A 19,674-nucleotide genomic window follows, 5' to 3' on the forward strand; every position below is an offset into this window, starting at 1 on the left:
TGCTGGCTCGTCAGGGTGGTGGCTGCTGAAGGGTGGGGTGGGTGTGGCAATTTCTTAAAATAAGACAATAATGAAGTTTGCCACATCGATTGCCTCTTCCTTTCACAAAAGATTTCTCTGTAGCAGCTGATGCTGTTTGATAGCATTTTACCCGCAGTAGAAGTAGAACTTCTTTCAAAATTGGAGTCAGTCCTCTCAAACCCCACCGCTGCTTTATCAACTAACTTTATGGAATATTCTAAATTCTTTGTTGTCATTTCAACAATGTCTGCGGCATCTTCATCAGGAGTAGATGCCATCTCAAGAAACCACTGTCTTTGCTCATCCATAAGAAGCAACTCTCCTCATCCGTTCAAGTTTTCTCATGAGACCACAGCAATTCAGTCACATCTTCAGGCTCCACTTCTAATTCTAGTTCTCTTGCTGTTTCCACCACATCTGCAGTGACTTCCTCCACTGAAGTCTTGATCCCCTCAAAGTCATCCATGAGGCATGGAATCAACTTTTTCCCAGCTCCTGTTAATGTTGATATTTTTACCTCCTCCTATGAATCACAAATGTTCTGAATGGCATCTAGAACGATGAATCCTTTCCAGAAGTTTTTCAACTTACTTTGCCCAGATCCATCAGAGGAGTCACTATCGATGGCAGCTGTGGCCGTATGAAATATAGTTCTTAAATAATAAGACTTGAAAGTTGAAATTACCTCTTGATCTATGGGCTGCAGGATGTTGTGTTAACAGGCATCAGAACAACATTAATCTCCTTGTGTATCTCCATGAGAGCTCTTGGGTGACAGGTGCACTGTCATTAAGCAGTAATACTTTGAAAGAAATCTTATTTTCTAAGCAGAAGGTCTCAACAGTGGGTTTAAAATACTCAGTAAAGCATGCTGTTAACAGATGAGCTGTCATGCAGGTTTTGTTATTTCATTTATAGAGCACAAGCAGAACAGATTTAACATAATTCTTAGGGGCCCTAGGATTTTCAGAATTGCAAATGAGCACCACTGGCTTCAGCTGAAAGTCACCAGCTGCATTAGTCCCAAACAAGAGAGTCAGCCTATCCTTTGAAGATTTGAAGCCAGGCATTGACTTCTTCTCTCTATGGAAGTCCTGCATGGCACCTTCTAATATAAGGCTGTTTTGCCTGCATTGAAAATCTGTTGTTTGGTGTAGCCACCTTCATCAATGATCTCAGCTGGATCTTTTAGATAACTTGCTGTAGCTTCTGTTAATGCATCCTGCATTGCTGCTTCACCTTGCACTGTTATGTTATAGAGACGGCTTCTTACATTAAACCTCGTGAACCAACCTCTGCTAGCTTCCAGCTTTTCTTCTGCCGCTTCCTCACCTCTCTCAGCCTTCATGGACTTGAAGAGAGTTAGGGCCTTCCTCTGGATTAGGCTTTGGCTTAAGGGACTGTGGAAGCTAGTTTGATCTTCTATCCAGACCACTCAAACTTTCTCCGTATCAGTAATAAGGCTGTTTTGCTTTCTTGTCATTCATGTGTTCATTAGAGGAGCACTTTTAATTTCTTTCAAGAACCTTTGTTTTGCTTTCACAATTTGGCTAACAGTTTGGTGCCAGAGGCCTGGCTTTCAGCCATTATTAAGAATTTGGTGAGAATTTCTCCAGCAACTACATGCACATGCAAACACACACATGAACCGATTTTTATTAATAAAAGCACAAATCATATCAGTCATACTCTACCTGCTATTCTGAAAAAAATTTCCAGTTAATAATATCTTCATGGTTATTTTCCATGTTATCTCACAGATAACATGCCTCTATTTTATTAGCAGTTTAGCATGCCATGGTACCCTCACACCATAATTACGAACCATTCCCTTGCTGACATGTAGGCTGTTTCCACTATTTCAAACAATGCTTCAGTGACCATCCTTGCAAATAATATCCATACATTTTAATATCTTCCTTCTGCAGACAATAAGACCAGTTTTGCTACTATTCCACCATTCTCGCGGTAAAAATTTTAGGCTGTGTAACAGAGGAACGTAACTGGGCAGGCTATTCAAGGTAATGATTTTGGTTAGGGGGTGCCTAGTATGCCTCCGTTATGCCCAGAATGGTGTCTCAAACATAGTGGGCACTCAGTAAATATCTGTTGAATGAGTGAATGAATGAACAAATGAAAGAATCCACATCTACTGTAGACACTTGTTGGGCCTGCCCTGCCATTTATAACAGGATTTCTCAACATCGGCACTGTTGACTTTCAGGGCCAGAAAATTCTTTGTTGTGGGGGACCGTCCCGGGCTCTACTCACTAGAGGCCACTAGCACAGCCCCATTTGCAAACACTAAAAATGGCTCTAGAAATGTTCAAATGTCCTCTGGGGGAAAAAATCACTCCTGATTGAGAACCACTGATTTATCACAGGGATTGGATTGGTATAAGGGCAAAGGCCCTTTCTAAAAACGACTAACTCTAAAAAGGTCAATCTTATTCATACTTTTCCCTGTTCCTCCCATGTTACAATGGCCTTTCTGCCTGGGTTTCCACAGCCCTTTCATAGAGATTCCTGGATGCCTTACTTTTGGTTTAGATCCTGTTTCTCCAGGGCCACCTTCCCTGATGCCTCCCCCATGAGTTAGGTCAGTCCCCATTATCCATTCTCTAATCACCAAGCACCCCTCCTTGGTAGTGCTTATCAAAGTTGAATTCTTACATTTATCTGAGTGTCTGTTAAATTAATCTGTTTCCCTCCCTCAACTCCCTAGAGGCAGCCATGACTAAGAATTTGGCATGTAACATGTCAGTTTTGCCACTGTTTTTATATTAATCTCTAGTGCCCCAAACAAAGCCTGCCATGGTGGGGACTCAATGGGTGTTGGACAGATGGACAGTTGACGACCTGTCCTCAGTCAGCAACAGCCAGCCCAAGGGGCAGCAGTCTTCAAGTCTTCATGGATTTTTTTTGCTCGTGTGCCCTCTAAAACAATTTTTAAAAACAATGTTATCTGTGCCCACATTATAAAATTGATATGTTAATTTTCATGATTAAATGTATATGGTTTCAAGATTATAACTTCTAGCATATTGTAAATATTGGAATTTAAAGATTAAACTGTGACATCATTAAGTGTACCTATGAATCCGTTATTATTATTTCTAATATTCATTTTGATTTGCTTCCACAGTTCTGTCCCTCAATATCAAGAGATAGAAGAGACAACGTTGTTAAATTTAAAAAATGTCTAAATAATCCTTAAAGGAAGATGAATGAAATCATTAAAGGAAGCTGCCAGTTTGGGGACCTAGAGATTTTTACATTTGGGGCAATGGCACCTTTAGTGAGATTTGTGAAGAGTGACAAGTGTGCTTTCGTGTCATACAGCAGGGGAACACAGATGCGTGCTCAGGCAAACCAGTTTTAGGAAAGTGTACCTAAAGAGACGGAAAACCTAGAAACTGACTCTCTGAAAATAATCTTTGGTGTGCTCCTTGGAAAGCCTTGTAGACACCTGTCCTGAGGCAATGCACACTAGTGACCTGCAGAGGGCAGTGTTGGACAAGCTGTCGGGCCCACTCTCTCCCTCAGGGCAGCGGGAAGGGCAGCCCAGCCCTGTGCGAGTCCTGCCCGGGCAGGGCCCAGCCCAGTCCTGCCTGCTGTGTCTGCGCAGTGAATTGTTCCTAGGAAAATGACTCCAGTGAGAATGGAGGCCAGAGACTCTCCATCCTACACCTAGAAGAATCAGGGCCTGGGACTGTAAACAGACAAAAACCTTATTTTCTCTTCCTTTCAAAAACTGAATTTGGGCAATAAATCAAGGATTGAAGTCATGGTTCTGAATCAAAAATAAGGTTTGTCCTTCCTCTTCGAAAATGAAAACGACAGTGAGAGCTCAACAATTTATATCTTCAGGAGACAGTAGGGCAAAGTGGCCAAGAGATCTAACTCTGGAGTCAGACAGGAGCTCACATCTCACCTGACCTTGTTGAAGGTTAGGGTAGGAACCTTCCAGACCTCAGCTTCCCTGGCTGTCAAATTGCAGCGATATTACACTCGTGGTAGGGACGTTGAGATTAAATGATACAACGCGGGCAAAGTGTTCAGCATGTGAATGGCATTTACCGAGAGCTCAGTAAGTAACAGTGGTGATGATGAAGATGATGATTCTGAATTGGCATTTTGTCAAGCATGACTGTTTCAAAACTTGCCATTCACGTCTGAAGAGGAAGAATCATGGGTAAAAAAATCAAACATTTCAATGTCTTAAGTTTTACAAGCCTAAGAGTGAGAAGCAGAAACAGCCGGGGAGGAAGGCAGAACTGATGCATTTTGTTGGAGCCTGCACACCCCCTTCCAGGGTCGGGCTGATCAGAGGGTCTCTGTGTCTAAAATGGTGTGCGTGACGGCCGTGCGACATGACCACCACCAGCCCCAGAAACACCTGCCTTAAAAAAGACATAAAAGTAATGACTTTTTTCATGACATTTATCCTCTGTGAAATCTTAAAGGGTGGTGATCAACTAATTGGGAAAAAAAATGGTTAGCTGGACAAATGGCTTGGATGTACTGAAAGTAAGGCTCGGAGCAAGACCCACCCCTGCCCTTCTGCCTCACCCAGGGAAAGGTAACGGGACTCGTGTTCAGACAGGCATGGAGACAACTTGGATGAGATAATTGTCCTTTTACCTGGCAGCCGTCCAGACCCCAAATAGCTTTCACGTCCAGTCCAAAAATAAGATCACATGAGAAGGAGAGAAATAAATACGCAAGGGCTTGTCCTTGGGCTTTCCGTGGGCACAGCAGCGTCAGCCACGCTTGCAGGGGCCCAAGAGGGCGGCCTCCCTCCCCAGGATCCCCAAGGCTGGGAGGCCAACGCGCCGTCAGGGTGGGTGTGGCGTGTGGTCTCATTCGGCCCTTCTCTTGGGGCTCTGCTGAGCTCCATTCACACCACAGAGGGAGCGGGAGAAAGAGGACAAGTGGATCCCACAGCCTCCACTCCAGGGGCGTAAGGGCATCGCCTCCTTTTCTTGGAGGACACTCCCTCCTGGTGGTGAATGGGAACTCCCTTCCTCCTGCCGCAGCCTGCCTGCAGCGGTCCCGGTTGGACAGTGTGGACGCTTCAGAGCTGTCACTGCCCGGAAAGAAAGCACCCCAGAGCCACGGCAAAGAGGTGAGTGGGTCTGTCTCCACAAGGGGCTCACAGCGCTGCAGACTCTCCGCTTGGCTTCGTGCTTGCGCTCAGCATGAACCGTCTCCCCCACCCCCGCTGCCTTCTCTTTCTCCCTCCCTGGTCTGGGTCTGTGGCAGGCTTGAGTCTACGTGATGCATGCTAGAGTAAAACATTCCTGTACTCCCTTCTCTCATTCAAAGGCCAATTTGCTCCCAGAAAGAACTGGGTAGGTCTGGTTCTTAGTGGGGAAGCAGGAAGTGATTCCTACCAAGTGAATTATCTTTGCTGAGATCCAAAAAGACATTTACCAGGAAATCATTAGGCAAATCCCATTACGATAGCGTTAATGCTTTGTTTTAAAAAGCCCTGCATGAAATAGAAAATACAAGGATGCCAGCTGATTCTTTGTTACTGCTATTGGGCAAAAAGGAAAAAACAAAAATGGGATATGCAGAGCCTCCTTTCCCCCAACACCTCCCTTCCCCATCTCTCCCTCACTCCTTCAGAACCCTGCAAAATATCCCCTTCGGTCGAGGATGAGAGGAATAGAATCAGGGGTGTGGGGAGAATTGCTCTGGAAGCAAAGAGGAAGAGCAAATTTTGCAGAGTCTTCTTCTCCCCCCCAGCGTCTCTGTTACAGATAGAGGTACAGGCTGTCACGTGTACTTGTGTCTATTTAGGGACACATACAGATGCCACTAGTGCTTGAACACGCAGCCAGTTAGCCCGCACACAGACCACCCCTGGGCTATGGACTACAGATATCCACGCTAATGAGACTTCAACAACATCCTCATGGGAACAAGGTAGTTACTCGAATAAGTCGGGATGCTTTAGTGACCATAGACTAAAACCCAGTTTGAAGAGACTTAGGCAAAAAGAGGGAAGTTTTTTGCCCATGTAACTTGAAAAAGCCAAGGTTCTGCTATGACAGGATCCAGGTGCCCGATGAGGGCATCTCGAATCTCTTTCCATTCCTTGGCTTTGCATCCCCCGTGTCGTTCTGTTTCCAGGAAGATTTGCCCGTTGTGGCGCCGAGACGCTGCCAGCAGCTCCCGCTGACACCCTACCAGCATCGCCACCTGCAAAGAACAGGTGCTTGCCTTTCGCAGTAGCTCTAGCTGGAGGCTCAGGGGCATGTCTCACAGCACCAGTGTGGGTGTCGTGCCCATCCCTGACGTGGGAGCAGAGTCCTTCCCATCCAAAAGCCACACGGACTGAAAGCAATGAAGGGGTGGTTCCCCAAAGATAATCGAGGTGCTCATCCCAGGAGAACGGGCGTTAGATGCAGGGTGGCCAAGGTCAATGGTTGCCACTCTGTGTCGCTCTTTTTGCAATGGTCTAGATGAAGGGTCAAAGCTCCTCCAACGTAACTCCTCCTCCCTCCTCCCTCCTGCATGCCACAAAAATTTATTAGTGATAGAAAGTCTCACAGGAAGGATAATAATTAGTGGCACAGGTGAATAAAAGATCCCATGGCATGTCATTTCTAGAGATCCCTGCTAGTAGGAAGGATACCGGGAGGCTTGTCTGTGGCTCAGTGCCCAGCACACCCACCACGCCCAGCCCTGCCTGGGCCCACAGACTGCCTGTGCCCACCGGGGTCTCCCTTCCCCGGGCCCCCTGGTGCTCAGTTCTGTCTCCCTCTCCTCTGCTGATGTGAACTCATCTTGCCCCACAAGGGCCTGCCGTGGGGCTGCCTCCCCTCTGAGGCCTTGTCTGGCCCTTCTAGACTCTTCTGCCGTCTCCCCTCTCTGAACCTGGATGGCATTGACTGTCAGGATTGACGTTTACTGTTTACACATTTCTCTAAGAATTTCATGTATCTTAGTTTCTCTCACAGCATGAATTTTACATTCCTGGGGAGAATTCAGTTTCGTCCCCAGCCCTCTCTGTGGTATCGAACACAGAGTAAGTGCCCGAAAAGTGAGTCCAATTAATTGACCAGAAGAAAACCAGCCTCCCTAAGTAGCTTAGAGGGGAATGGATAGATTGTTTGGGTCTTTAATTCTGACTTTTGAAGTAATACAGGGCAGACGCGGTGGCTCACGCCTGTAATCCTAGCACTCTGGGAGGCCAAGGTCGGAGGATTGCTTGAGCTCAGGAGTTCAAGACCAGCCCGAGCAAGAGCGAGACCCTGTCTCTACAAAAAATAGAAAAATTAGCTGGGTGTGGTGGTGAGCACCTGTAGTCCCAGCTACTCAGGAGGCTGAGGCAGGAGGATCGCGTCAGCCCAGGAGTTTGAGGTTGCAGTGAGCTATGATGACACCACTGCACTCTAGCCAGGGTGACAGAGTGAGAATCTGTCTCAGAAAAAAAAAAGGAATGTGATAACTACAGCAAACAGTGAGCTCGGAATGTATGCTGGAGCCCCTATAGGTGTCATCTCAGGAAATGCTCGCAATGATCCTAGGAGGCAAGAACTGCTATGATCCCATTTAACAGATGGGGAAACTGAGTCTCAAAGAATCAAGTCACTTGTCTTAGATCATACAGCTAGCAAGTAGTGATGTTGGGAGTGTAACCCAGGATGACTGCCATCTCGTTTCCTATTCCATTCACCAGTTATGTGCCTATGAGTGGAATTTCTTGCTGCCTGATTTTAAAGATCAGCGGGCACAGGCGATTGGTCAGAGAGAATGAGGACGTGCAGATATTTCAGACCCCTCTTCTGCCACCTGGGCTCCAGTGCTTCTATGGAGGGGGCTCCTTATTAGATTCTACCCCGGGGTGAGGGAGCCAACAAGAAGGTCAGGGATCAGGGATTTCACAAAAGGAGGAGCTTCTGGGGTCTGAAGAGAGTGGGGTACATTTTAATTAAATGAGGCAGGGTGGTCTTTGGGGAAACATTAGCTGGAGGGTGAGCTTTAGAATTTGAGCTTGCCCCTCTGGCTGCCAGTCACGACACACGGCCCTGCCTGCCCTCCTGCCCCTGGCCAGGGTGCCCGGGTTGGGGGCCCTCCCTCAGAGGGTAGCTGGCAGGATTTGGAAGGCAAATGAATTCTGATCTCAAAGAGAATCAAAATCTTGAGAAAATGATGATTATTTTTTTATCCCATCTGTGCCCCCACATCAAGCCACTGGCCTCTGGGCTAATGTAGGCATCTATATGCTGGCAAACCCCTGGTCCAGGTGTGTCTTGTTTCTTTGATGCACAATAGTCCATTCACCTGCATTCGTACCCTTCAAAAGAGCAAATCCTATAATGTCATTTCATTTATCTTCACAATATCCTATGAGAGGATCAAAGAGCTGGTGTTCTCGGCTTCCTGCTACTGATGGCACAACTGAGGCACAGTGACAGTGAGTCGTGTCCCAGGATTACACAGAAGGTCCTGGATGGGGGATGTAAGAGCTCTGAGGTCTTTAGGAGCCAAGCCTGCTCACTTCTCCAGGAGGTTATGATGGGGGTGGGAGGGATATATATATATATATATATATAAATGAAAATTATTTCAGTAAATCTTTAAGAGAGAAAAAGACACTTCTAGACCCAAGAGAAATGAAAACATACGTTCACATACAAACGTGCACACGAACATTCATGGCAGCATTATTCATAATAGTCAAACAGAGGAAACCACCCAAGTGTCCGCTGATGAATGAATATATGAAATGTGGCATATGCATACGTGAAATATTATTCAGCAACAAAAAGGAAAGAAATGTCGAAATGTGCTACAACGTGGATAAACCTTGAAGACATCATCCTAAGGGAAAAGTGTTCAGCTTGTATGATTCCATTTATAAGAAATGGCCAGAGCAGAAAACCTATAGAGACAGAAAGCAGATTAGTGGTTGCCTAGGCTTGGCAGGAGGGGAGAATGGGGAGTATTGCTAATGGGTATGGGGTTTCTTTTGGGAGTGACAAAAATATTCTAAAATTATAGTGGAGATAGCCACACAACTTTGTGAATATACCAAAACCACTTAATGGTACACTTTAAGTGGGTGAACTCTATGGTATGTGAATTATATCTCAATAAAGTTGTTTCAAAACCCAAACCACTGCTAGTGAAATAATGAGCCCAGTGATGGGGCTGTACTGAAGGATGTGGTCTCGCCCCGTCTGCTCTGATAAGGTATGTCCTGTCCCATGGGGCTTGCCTGCAAGCCACTTGCTCAGTTCCAGTGGGAAGAAGGTGGATGGGAAAGATGGAATTCATAGAGTCTGAACCAGGAAAACCTTTCTTCCTCTTTCCTGTACAGATCATTTATGTTTTATGGAATCAATTTCACTGTTTTATTTTCACTTCTGGGTTTCAAATCATGCTTCAAAAAGTCTTCCCCACTCTAAGATTATAAATCTTATTAACTAATGTTTTCCTGTAATGCTTTCCTCTAATGTTTTCCTCTAAGGTTTGTCTTCTGACATTTAAACCTCTGATTCATCAGGAACTTAAATAATAAACTGGGATCAACACTGGGCCTTTTTATTTGTTTGTTTCTTTTACCAAATAGCTAGCCAGTTATTAAACCAGGAGTTCTTAACCCTGGGTTAAAATGGGCTTGGGGTATCTTGTAACTTCCTGAAATGAAATGTAAAAAAATGTGTTACTGTGTGTTGCATACACATTTATTCTTCTGGGGAATAGGATTATAGATCTTGTCAGATTTTCAAGAGGTTTTGTGACTCAGAAAAAACCTGCCCGGGGTCCGGGTAGACCAGTTGTGTACACGCCGATGCAGCGAGACTGGGTCTGAATGGACAGGGAGGTTGTTAAACCATTGCAGAGGAGACCCAGGTGATGAGTACTCCTGGGGGGGAAGCTCTCTGTCACATGCCAAGTGACAGTTGCACCACCTTTTGGTTTGATGTTCTGCTGAGGCAGAAAATGAGTGACTCTCACCGGTTCCCCCTGGGCCTATAAAGCTTTAGGTTTTTAATCACCAGCTGGCAAATCGATGGAGAGAACTCATTTTAGCTGACAAAACTTGGGGCCCACCTGTCACAAAGACTTTGAGGAGGCTCACATATAACTAAACGATAAATGGAAAATAAAACTGCCATTGCAAAGAAGGCGCAGACCCTTCTGTGCAGAGTCATGCATTCGTGTCACAAATATCTGTGCAACACCCACGTGTTCCAGGCGTTGTCTAGCCTGGTGGTGCAATTCCTGGACCAGCAGCTGCAGCATCAGCTGGAAACTTGTTAGAAACACAAAGTCGAATTTAGTAGGCCCACCTCAGACCTATTGAATTAGAAACTCTGAGGGTGGGGCCCAGCAATCTGTATTTTAACAATCGTCCCCCGCCCCCGAGTGATTCTAATGCACACTCAAGCTTGAGAACCATTGGTCTAGGTACTGAGTATATAATGGTGAAAAGACATCAAAGTCCCTGCTGGAACATACATCCCCGCATATATGATACAGGCAGACAGAAAACAAGTAAACATTTTATGAACATAATTTTAGGTAGTAGTAAGTTCTCAGAGGGATGTAAAGGACAGTGAATAGGGACTGATTTAGAACAGGTGGTCAGGGAGAAGGTGGTTGGAGCTGAGACGGGAATCACAGGAAAGAGCCAGCCATGCAAAGAATCTAGGGGCAGAACATAAACACAGGTTCTGGGCAGAGGGAAGAGCAAGTGCAAAGGTCCTGAGGTAGGACTAAGCTTGGCTCATAGGAGGAGCGGGTGAGTGGAGCACAGTGAGCAAGGAGTGTGTAGGGGGTGAACTGGGAGGGGCAGGTGGTGGTAACAAGCTTAGCTTTTGCTCTTAGTGCAAGAGAAAGGTACTAGACAGTTTTCAACAAATAGGGACATGATCTGATTTAACGTTTAGCAGGATCCTTCCGAAATGAACTGTAGAGGGTAAGGGTAGAAGTAGGGAGGCCAGTTAGGAGGACATCACAATAATACAGGCAAGAAATACTGGTGCTTGTGTGTTCTAGACCAATGTGCAAAGATCTGTTATTGAGAGGAAAACAATGATGCAGAACGTTGTGCATCGTCGGCTGTTTTTAAGCATGCACACAGTCAGGGGCACAAAGACATCTTTCCCCCGAAAGAGTCCACACGTCCAAAGTTAATGGTGGTTATCTTTGGGGAGAAGAGGGTGAGTGAGGGTCATTTTTTATCTTTCTGTACATTGTGCAGTTTTGTCATGTGCATAAAGTATTCTTTTTACTTAAAGAAAACGTATTAAAATAAAAACTTAAAAACTGGGATTGAGGACAACATAAAATGGAATAGACGATGCGTGACCAGGCTCAGAGGAGGGGAAACCCATCTCCCCTGGTGTGTCCCTGCCCAAGCCTCTTCTCCTGAAGTTGCCGGGGAGCCAGGTGACCACCTGGGGTGAGCTCATGCTCTTGGACTGCAGGGGGTCGGGGCGAGACATTGGACCCAGTTTCTGTCCTGCAGCTCTGGTGATGTTTGGGGCTGACAGGTCTCCTGGAGCAACTAATACAATTTCCTGTGAGCGTCTGCTGCCTTTCCCAATGCCCTCCGTCATCTTGGCAGCTGGCTCACTGTGAGGCCAGAATGCCCTTTATTTAACTGCCTGATTGGGCATAAACAGAAGGAAATGCTCTGCTGCGCGGAGAGAGTGGCACGCAGCATCTGATTTCTCCTGTCAGCTGATTAGGATTTGTTGTGCCTGAACAATGTCAAATGAGATTAGAAAGAAAATGCAGTGTGTGTCTGGTGTGCACTTCGTGTAACTCTTATCATTTATGTAAACAGGAGGAATAAAGGGGAAATGTTAAAGCAAATACCGAATGTCAGTTTCAAGATTCAAGGACAAGATGCCAGGGCTTATGTTCTGTCTGGAGAGGAAGAAAATGTATTTATTGGGGGCATTTTGAACCCTGTTGATTCAATCATGCTGGTGCAGTAAAAAAGCTGATAGTTTTATGTCTGATTGCCAGAGGCACTGAGCACAGAATAAGGAAAACCACAGAAACACCACATTCCACCTTTATTGCCCTTCTAAAGCTCTTATAAGAGGTTTAGAGCCAATTTCTGTAATGGCAGCTGCCTAAGTGCTCTGTATCGAGTCCATCGCTTAGGACGTGGAAGGAAAAATCTCACCTCCAGCACCAGCCACAACACTTTAGATGCAGATGGCTCCGGGCAAGCCCACGTCTCTGTGGATAAACCTGCTGGGATTTTTGTTGCTCCTCCAAAGCTGTCATTTCCTCCCTTTCTCAGAGCACCCTCTGCAGTGCTAGCAGGCTCTCCTAGAAGGTTTATCACAGCAGAAATGGCTTTTAAAGTGCTGTAAGAGCTTTGAGGGAAGATAGGATTTCTGTTACATACTCTGCATAGGATCTAGCATCTTGTGGATGCTTAATAAGCAGCTTCGACAGCCATTATTTTCACTGGCTATTTCCTGGCCCAGAGCTGCGGGGCTATTCTGAGCCAGACTTTTGGACTAGGTAATCTCAAAGTCCCCTCCCACTCTAAGTAACAGTGGGGCCAAAAAGCAGTCACATGATCGTGTCTTGGGACTCCAAAAAATCTCAATGTATGTTTAAAAGATAAATACAGATACTCACCACAGAAGTGGAAATAAATACAGAAATTCAGGGATGTTAAAATGAAATTTTAAAAAATTTTCAACACTGGGAGGAATTATTACAGTAAATATCCTAAAGAACTGAGGATTCATTATTTCCCAGTGTTTGGACAGTAGCATCTCCAACACCCAATGGTAGCAGAGAATGTATGTCAGTAGCTAGGGATTATATTTGCCTAAAAGGTATATGTGTGTGCGTGTGCGTGCGTGCGTGCGTGTGTGTGTGTGTGTGTGTGTGTGTGCTTAAACAGTGTTTTACAACTGAATATGATGGAGAAATAAAACAATGATTTGCGCTTGCATGCTCAGTGTTCAAGGTGCTCGAAGACATTTGGACACATTTGATTGCCACGATAATCCTGAGGGTTTGCAGGGAAGATGTGAGTAGGAAAGTCTTCTTAATTTCCTTTAGGAAGGAATCTGGGGCCCCAAAGAGCTGAGTTGCCCAGGAATGGCCAAAAACACAGTGTGAGCAGGTTAAAGGGTGTCAACCTGACGTAGGGAGAGCTGGTTTTAGTCGCAGTGAGGACTCTAACCAGGGGTAACCCCCTGAGTCTGCATCTCTGTCCTCAGAATTTTTAGGGTGTTTTCTAACTTTCAAGTCTATCATTGCATGTAGTTAAAGAGAGTTAACATGTATACTATAGATAGCATAATAATTCTCCAGTATTTAGAAGACCATTGTCTGAAATCTTTTTATGATTCGGAAGCCCCTTGAGGATCTTGCAGATACTCAGGAAGATTATTTGTTTTAAAGTGAACTATCAGTATCCTTTGAATGCGTGGAAGTGGCAGTTCAGGAAGGTTCCAGCCAATAGGGACTGGAGAAATTCGCTTTTTCTATACCTTCAAGTCCCTTCTGGGAGCTGCTACTCATCCACGATTGGAGGAGCTGTGTGACGTTTGAGCCTCTAGTTCCCTGTGTCAGGAGATGAGCTTCTCCCAAGCTGATCCCTTCAGAAGGCACATAATTGGCTTCCCCAGGGTGCTCCGTGAGGGGTGTGGAGAACCAGCTTCACCCCCACCTCCCCTGTACCTGAGCAACTGCCCAGAGGAGGGAGAGAGGGAGAGAGCACATTTCTGGTTCTGACGGGTCAGTGTGTACCTCTCTACCGGAACCATCCGGTGGGCAGGCCTGCGTGCGTGTACGAGCACACACATAGCACACGCACGCACGCCTCCCAGCCATGCCTGCGCGAGGAGGAGGCACTGCTCACCAACTACAGGAAACTATTAATCATGTTTCCATTTGGTCCCTTCAAAGCCACCTCTTGATCCATTACCTTTCAGTTCACCTTCATTCCTCACCTTCTAGTCAAAGAGTTATTTGTAAAGACAGCTCCCTCCCTTCCTTACCCAAACCTGGCCAGTGGCATAGACGACAATGTCCGTGGCCCATTGAGGAATCCCTACCACTGAAGCTGGGCTCACCTGAGGATTCGCCTAGCCCAACAGGGACAGGCTTGAACGGTGGTGAGGCATGACAGAAACATTCTCTCTGCGGTTCCTTCCCCGTCCCAACCTGGATGGCCACTGCCTTGACTGGCTTTGCAAAATGCCATCTGCAGGGCTTGGTTCTGGGAATGGCACAGACAGACAGACAGACACACATACGCTCTGCCACACACAGACACCTACACCCTGCGCAGGGATGCCAGATGACAGCACAGAAAAGGACTCCCTTTCATCCAGCGGCCTCCTGATTCCAGAGGAGAGTCTCCGAGCCACGACCTGCTGTTTCCCTGGCGACTCAGGCCTCAAAATAAACAGGATTCTGCTCAGACGGGCCAGTAGTCCATTCAGCTCAGGCATTTGCCCCAAGACAAACCACGTTAAAACAACACCCAGGGTACTTGCTGCCACCGTCTGCTGCCTTTGCCTCCCTCCCCGCCAGCCAAGAGCTCTGCATTCCTGTGCCTGCTGCTGGCTGTCCAGAGTTGGGGGCACTTAGAGCTCTGTGAGCGTCCTTGTGGGTGGGGTGGGTGTGGGTAGTTGTCTAAAGGCAGGTCCCCTCTGCTCATAAACAAGGGCCAGAGACAGCCCTAGAGGCTGACGTTCCCAGCTCTGCAGGCCTGCCCCCCTCAACCCCCGCCCCCCGTTTCCCACACCGCGCTCCGGGACTGGTAGCCGGCTCTGTGGCATGGTGTCTGGAGGCCGGCCAGCAACCTGATGTGCACGCCACGGCGCGTCCCTCTCCCCGCACAGAGCTGCAGTAGCCCAGAGGTTCAGAGAGCCGGCTCAGGGCTGCCGGGGACGCAGCTGCCGCCCAGTGACAGTGACAAACACAGAGCAGAGGACTCCGAGTGGATCCCGCCTCCCCTGGGACGGCACTGAGCGAGTGTGGAGAGAGGTACAGCCTTCGGACTGCGAGCTCTCCAGGTAAGAATCAGGGCATCTGTTTGGGGGGACAGGGGCAGGTACATCCAGAGCTGAGGGTGGGTGTGTGTGTGTGTGTGTGTGTGTGTGTGTGTGTGTGTTGGGGTGGGGGGTGCAAGTGCCTTGGAGAGGAGAGAAAAGGGGAAAATTAAGGCAGAGAAATGTTTCAAGCAGACAGCTCGGGAACCAGTACTCCTGCAGGTGAATCCCGAGAAGTCGCCCGTGGCTGCGTTGAAGCCGGGTGCAGACGACTCGGGGGAAGGGCTTGCTGACGGCACAGGCACGTACACGTGAAAACAGACTTACAGTTTAGAGACTGCCGCGTTATCTTCATTCCCCAGGGCCAGTGGCACCGGCTGGCAGAGGCTGGAAGTGCTGGATGCAGCCCTTGCAGTTCTGCAGAAGCCAAACACTGGGGCCGTGGCGAGTGCGGCTGGCATCATCGTGCTGTGTCACACTCGCCCTCCCGGGGAGCTGGGCAATTCAGCTGCCTCAGAAACCCATCCGCAGCTTAGATCTTATCAACCTTTGGATATAACAGTCACGCTGAAATTTAGGATTAGCTGCGGGCGTCAGCTCAGGGGCCCGGGAGGATGGTTTCCTGCTGGCTCCACCGGTCCCCTGGTTACTTCCTCCCTTCCCTTCTGACCTTCCTGGAACATCCCATCCTCATGTCAGCGCCCCCTGCAGTGGGCGCCAGTGGAGAAGGAGCCGGAGTGGGGACACCGGGCGCGTTCTCTGGCACGCACACACGCTCGCCACACCCGCGCCGCCAGTAGGCACCGGAGGTATGCAGGGCTCCAGCAAAAGAGCACTTGCGAAACTCCGACCTCCAGGCGCTGGCGTGGGCGTGCCAGGCGTTGAATCCACCACCCATTTTTCAGAGACCCGAGCGCCCACTCTGTGTCTCAGCAGAGTTCAAACAGCCCGTGCTTTCGCTAGCCGTTTTACACCCACCCCTCCTTCCTCCCTCCCTTCTGCTCCAGTGACCAGCACTTTTCCTTTCATTGTCTACAGGGATGTGGTTGTTTATGACTTAGCTCCCCAACCCCAGTGGGAGGACGGGAGCATCCTGCCGCAGGCCAGCTGGGCTACCCCGCTGCCAGCTCTGCTGGCTTTGCCCAAGGATGAGCCCGCCCGCAGGTGGCAAAGGGAATGGGACTGGCTTTGGGAAGTGGTGGCCGCTGCTTACCGGGGGCTGTCTGTATGAATGATTGGGGATTTTGGTGGCGACTCTGATTCACAGGCACCAATTCCCTTTTCCTTTGTTTTCGTTGTGTTGGTTATTGAAGGCTTCCGAGGAAAGTCCCCTCTTGGGATTGTAGCTCTGAAGCCAAGAGCACCAATTTGCTGCTGAGGGCAGCTGGCAGAAGGACTCGGGGAGACTTCCTTCTGTTGCCCCTGCCTTAGGTAGTATGAATAAATGGATTTGCAAATGAAGTACCTAATCAAAAGCAAAGTTAACAAAACATTAAGAGAAAAACGCAATGAGTTTCTTGTAAACGCTCCCAAATCTGGTGTTTACATATAGCTTGCCTAGCTCCAAAAAGGACTTAAGGCAGCAGTATCTGGTCAACTGGTTTGACTTTACAGGCAAGTAGCACCAACCATGATGAGACTGTTTTCAGTGGACACGGTGGACAGACACCCCTATGCTCCATCTATGCCGGCAAAGGGATGACTCACGCCCGGAGAGTGCGGCTGCTTGCTTAGGTGAATAAACTATTCACCTATGAATAAACTATTAAAGATCTCGGAGCTGCCAGCCCTGTGTGCTAGCTGCCAGGGCATTGTGCAGAGAGGAAGGCACACCCACTTCCATCTCATTAAATAGGCATTGCTTGGCTAATGCAGAATCCTTTGATTTAGGCTGCTGGAAAAATAATCTGTAGTCATTTGTGCCATAGGCACACCGTGCTTTAGGTAAATCTAACCTCTATACAAAACATATACATTGTGGGTGAATAAATATTTTTCCTTAAGAAAGGATTCACTAATCAACAAATGTTCAAGTACCAACAAGCTGTCCCATCTCACGGTGTGACTGGACCCAGCTCAATCGAACATAGAGAAGGGAGGGGCCTATTGGGTTGGGGGTGACAGAGGATGGGCCTGGGCTGATGGGATGTTACAGCTGGGAGGTAGGTACGGGAGCCCAAGGTGGAGGAACACGTACAAGCATCTGGACCCGTGGCCTACAGGGAGAGAACGGGGGAGGGAACAGCAATTGCTTGTCCTATTAAATACATCATGGTTTCAACCCAGCCCAGGTGAGCTTCTTGGGACTGACTTACAGGAATGCTGGTTCCAGTGCTATCTGCTTAAACCATTTCTCTGCCTTAACTTTTTCCTTTGTCTCTTTCCTCTCCTATAATGGGATTATACCACATGAGAGAGGCAGCATGACATAGTGGCTAAGTGTATAGATTCTGCAGCCAGGCTGCCTGGGATCCGCATTCTGACTCCACCACTTATGAGTCCTATGATCTTATGCCTCAGTTTCCTTATCTGTGAAGTGGGGTAATAAAGTGCCAACCTTGTTATTGAAAGGATCAAATGACTAATGCCCTTAGCACATTCCATGCATGCGCCTGGCTCATAGGGAGCACTACATGAGTTTTTGCTATTATTATTATTATTATTATTATTAAAAGGTGAGTTCTGAAAAGGCTGCTCACAATGCATTTGTTCCAAAGTCCAAAGTGACACTATGAGGGACCACTGGTGTCACTATTTGGGCAGCATGAAGCCACTGTTGCTTTGTTATGGAACCTTGTTTGCATCTGTGAGAATTTGGAAACAGCAGGGCTTCTGTCATGGTCGCCAGCATTTCTTGAGCCCTTCCTATATGCAGGCTCCGTGCCTGGCTTTGAGTGTGCCACCTCCCTGAATTCTTGTAACAACCCCGTACGTGACGGTAGGGCCATTATAGATACAGGAATTGAGGCTGGGTGGGTGGGCCATTTGCCCAAGGTCACACAGCTATCCAGTGGCAGAGCCAGGCTCCACACCCTGGCTGTCTGGTGATCCTGAGCTCCTAACTGGTCGGCTGTATATGTTTTGGGGGGTTGTGGGAGGTGTCCTGAGAGGCAGGTGGAGCTTGGTGACAGGAATTCAGATGATATTGGAAGACCCTAGAAAGCAGGCCAGGATTTAGAAACTCTGCTAAGAGATGGCAGGACCCCAGCTTGGGCCAAGAGCAGAATCTCAGCCTTGAGGACCTGGGTCTTTGGGAACAAGACATGAACGCCCTGGGGACAGGCGTGCCTCAGGCAGTGCCCCGGGCAGTGGATGGCGCCCGAGAACAGAGGAAGTGGTGCCTAACTACAGAAGCACAGGCACAGCCAGCATGCCGGCCAGGGCTCCTTATCCCCCTCAAGCCTAAGGTCAGAGGTCATCCAGAGCTAAGCCTGAGGTCGAGATGACCCCAGTGGTGGGGAGAGGAAGAATGGACCAAAAACTAGGTGTCTGAGCACAGTGAGGTTTACAGTAATATAAAAATCCCGATTTGCAATGCGATCCCTCTGGTACATTTAAAACGTGACTTACAGATTCGTTTCAAGCATAATTGCTCAAGACTCCCTCCCCGACCTCATCCGAGGAATGGCGGTGATGAAGGCAGGTGTGGGGCGTGCCCACCTTGCCCCAGGGCTGTGTCCACGTGAGGGGGTTCCTCACGGACACGGCTCGCCTCTGCTGCTCCAGGACCTGTGGTCTGGTCCAGGAGTTTTCAAGCTTTAATGTGCAGAAGAATCAGGGCAGCTAATTTAAAAATCAGGTTCCTAGGTCCCACCCGCGGTGTTGAGTCTGCATTTTCTGGGTGTTCTGGGCAGAGCCCGGGCGATTCTGATGCCTTCGGTCCACAGACCACAACCGAGGACGTGCAGGTCTGGCTGCTGCTGCGCTTCCTTCTCCTTGTCACCGTGAAAGGGAACACAGAGCTGTGTGGCCTGAGTCAGTGGCAGCCACCCTCTTCTTTGTCATCACTGCTTCCCGAATTACCTGAGGAGACCACCGCCTATCACAGTATCACCCTCTGCTTGCGCTGTTCTCTCGTTTAATCTTCAGAACAATCCCGTCACTTAGGTTCCATTACTGTCCACATTTTACAAGTGAGGGAAGAGGCCCCACTGCGAGTAAGTGGCTGAGCTGGGATCTGAACTCAGAACGAGCAGGTTAGCAGAGCCCGGCTGTGAAACCACTGGGCTATTCTGCGAGAAGGGTTTCAGCTCCCTCCTCTCTCTTTCTTGGGGGGTGTCTTTCTCCAGCGCACATTCCTGCCGTGTCTACCCCATTCTCAGACTCCCATATAATTTCTTCAGAAGGTGATGTGTCCCTGTGCTCCCTGTTTTTATCTGAGTGAGTCAAAGAGGGTTGGGGCGCTGGGCACAGGGAAGGAGGTGTCTGGGTTGAACTGCGTCCACCCAAATTCATACGACGAAAACCACCCCCTATTCCCCAGTAGCTAAGAACGTGACCTTATTTGGAGATAGGGTCTTCACAGAGGTCACCAAGTTTAAATGAGGTCATTAGGGTGGGCCCTTGTCCACTAGGACTGGTGTCCTTATAAAAAGGGGGGAATTTACACACAGACTGACACGTGTAGAGAGTAGACAAAGGAAGGAGA

The 19,674-nt window shown here is 48.1% G+C and overlaps 1 protein-coding gene across 3 annotated transcripts in view; it reads left to right on the forward strand.

The window, feature by feature from the left end:
* The first annotated feature begins 4,740 nt into the window (after positions 1-4,740).
* Positions 4,741-19,674, forward strand: part of FGF1 (fibroblast growth factor 1 (acidic)) — an 85,524-nt gene continuing 70,590 nt past the window's right edge. Inside the window, exon 1 of one of the 3 annotated variants that reach the window (XM_012645791.1) lies at positions 4,741-5,149. The gene's annotated coding sequence lies outside the window, so the exon portion shown is untranslated. Of the gene's footprint in view, positions 5,150-14,953; positions 15,051-19,674 lie in introns of those variants that run through there. The other 2 variants (XM_012645790.1, XM_012645793.1) reach the window with 2 other exon arrangements.

Source organism: Propithecus coquereli, unplaced genomic scaffold, assembly GCF_000956105.1.
Source record: "Propithecus coquereli isolate 6110/MARCELLA unplaced genomic scaffold, Pcoq_1.0 Scaffold236, whole genome shotgun sequence".
In the NCBI taxonomy this organism is placed as follows: Eukaryota; Metazoa; Chordata; class Mammalia; order Primates; family Indriidae; genus Propithecus; species Propithecus coquereli.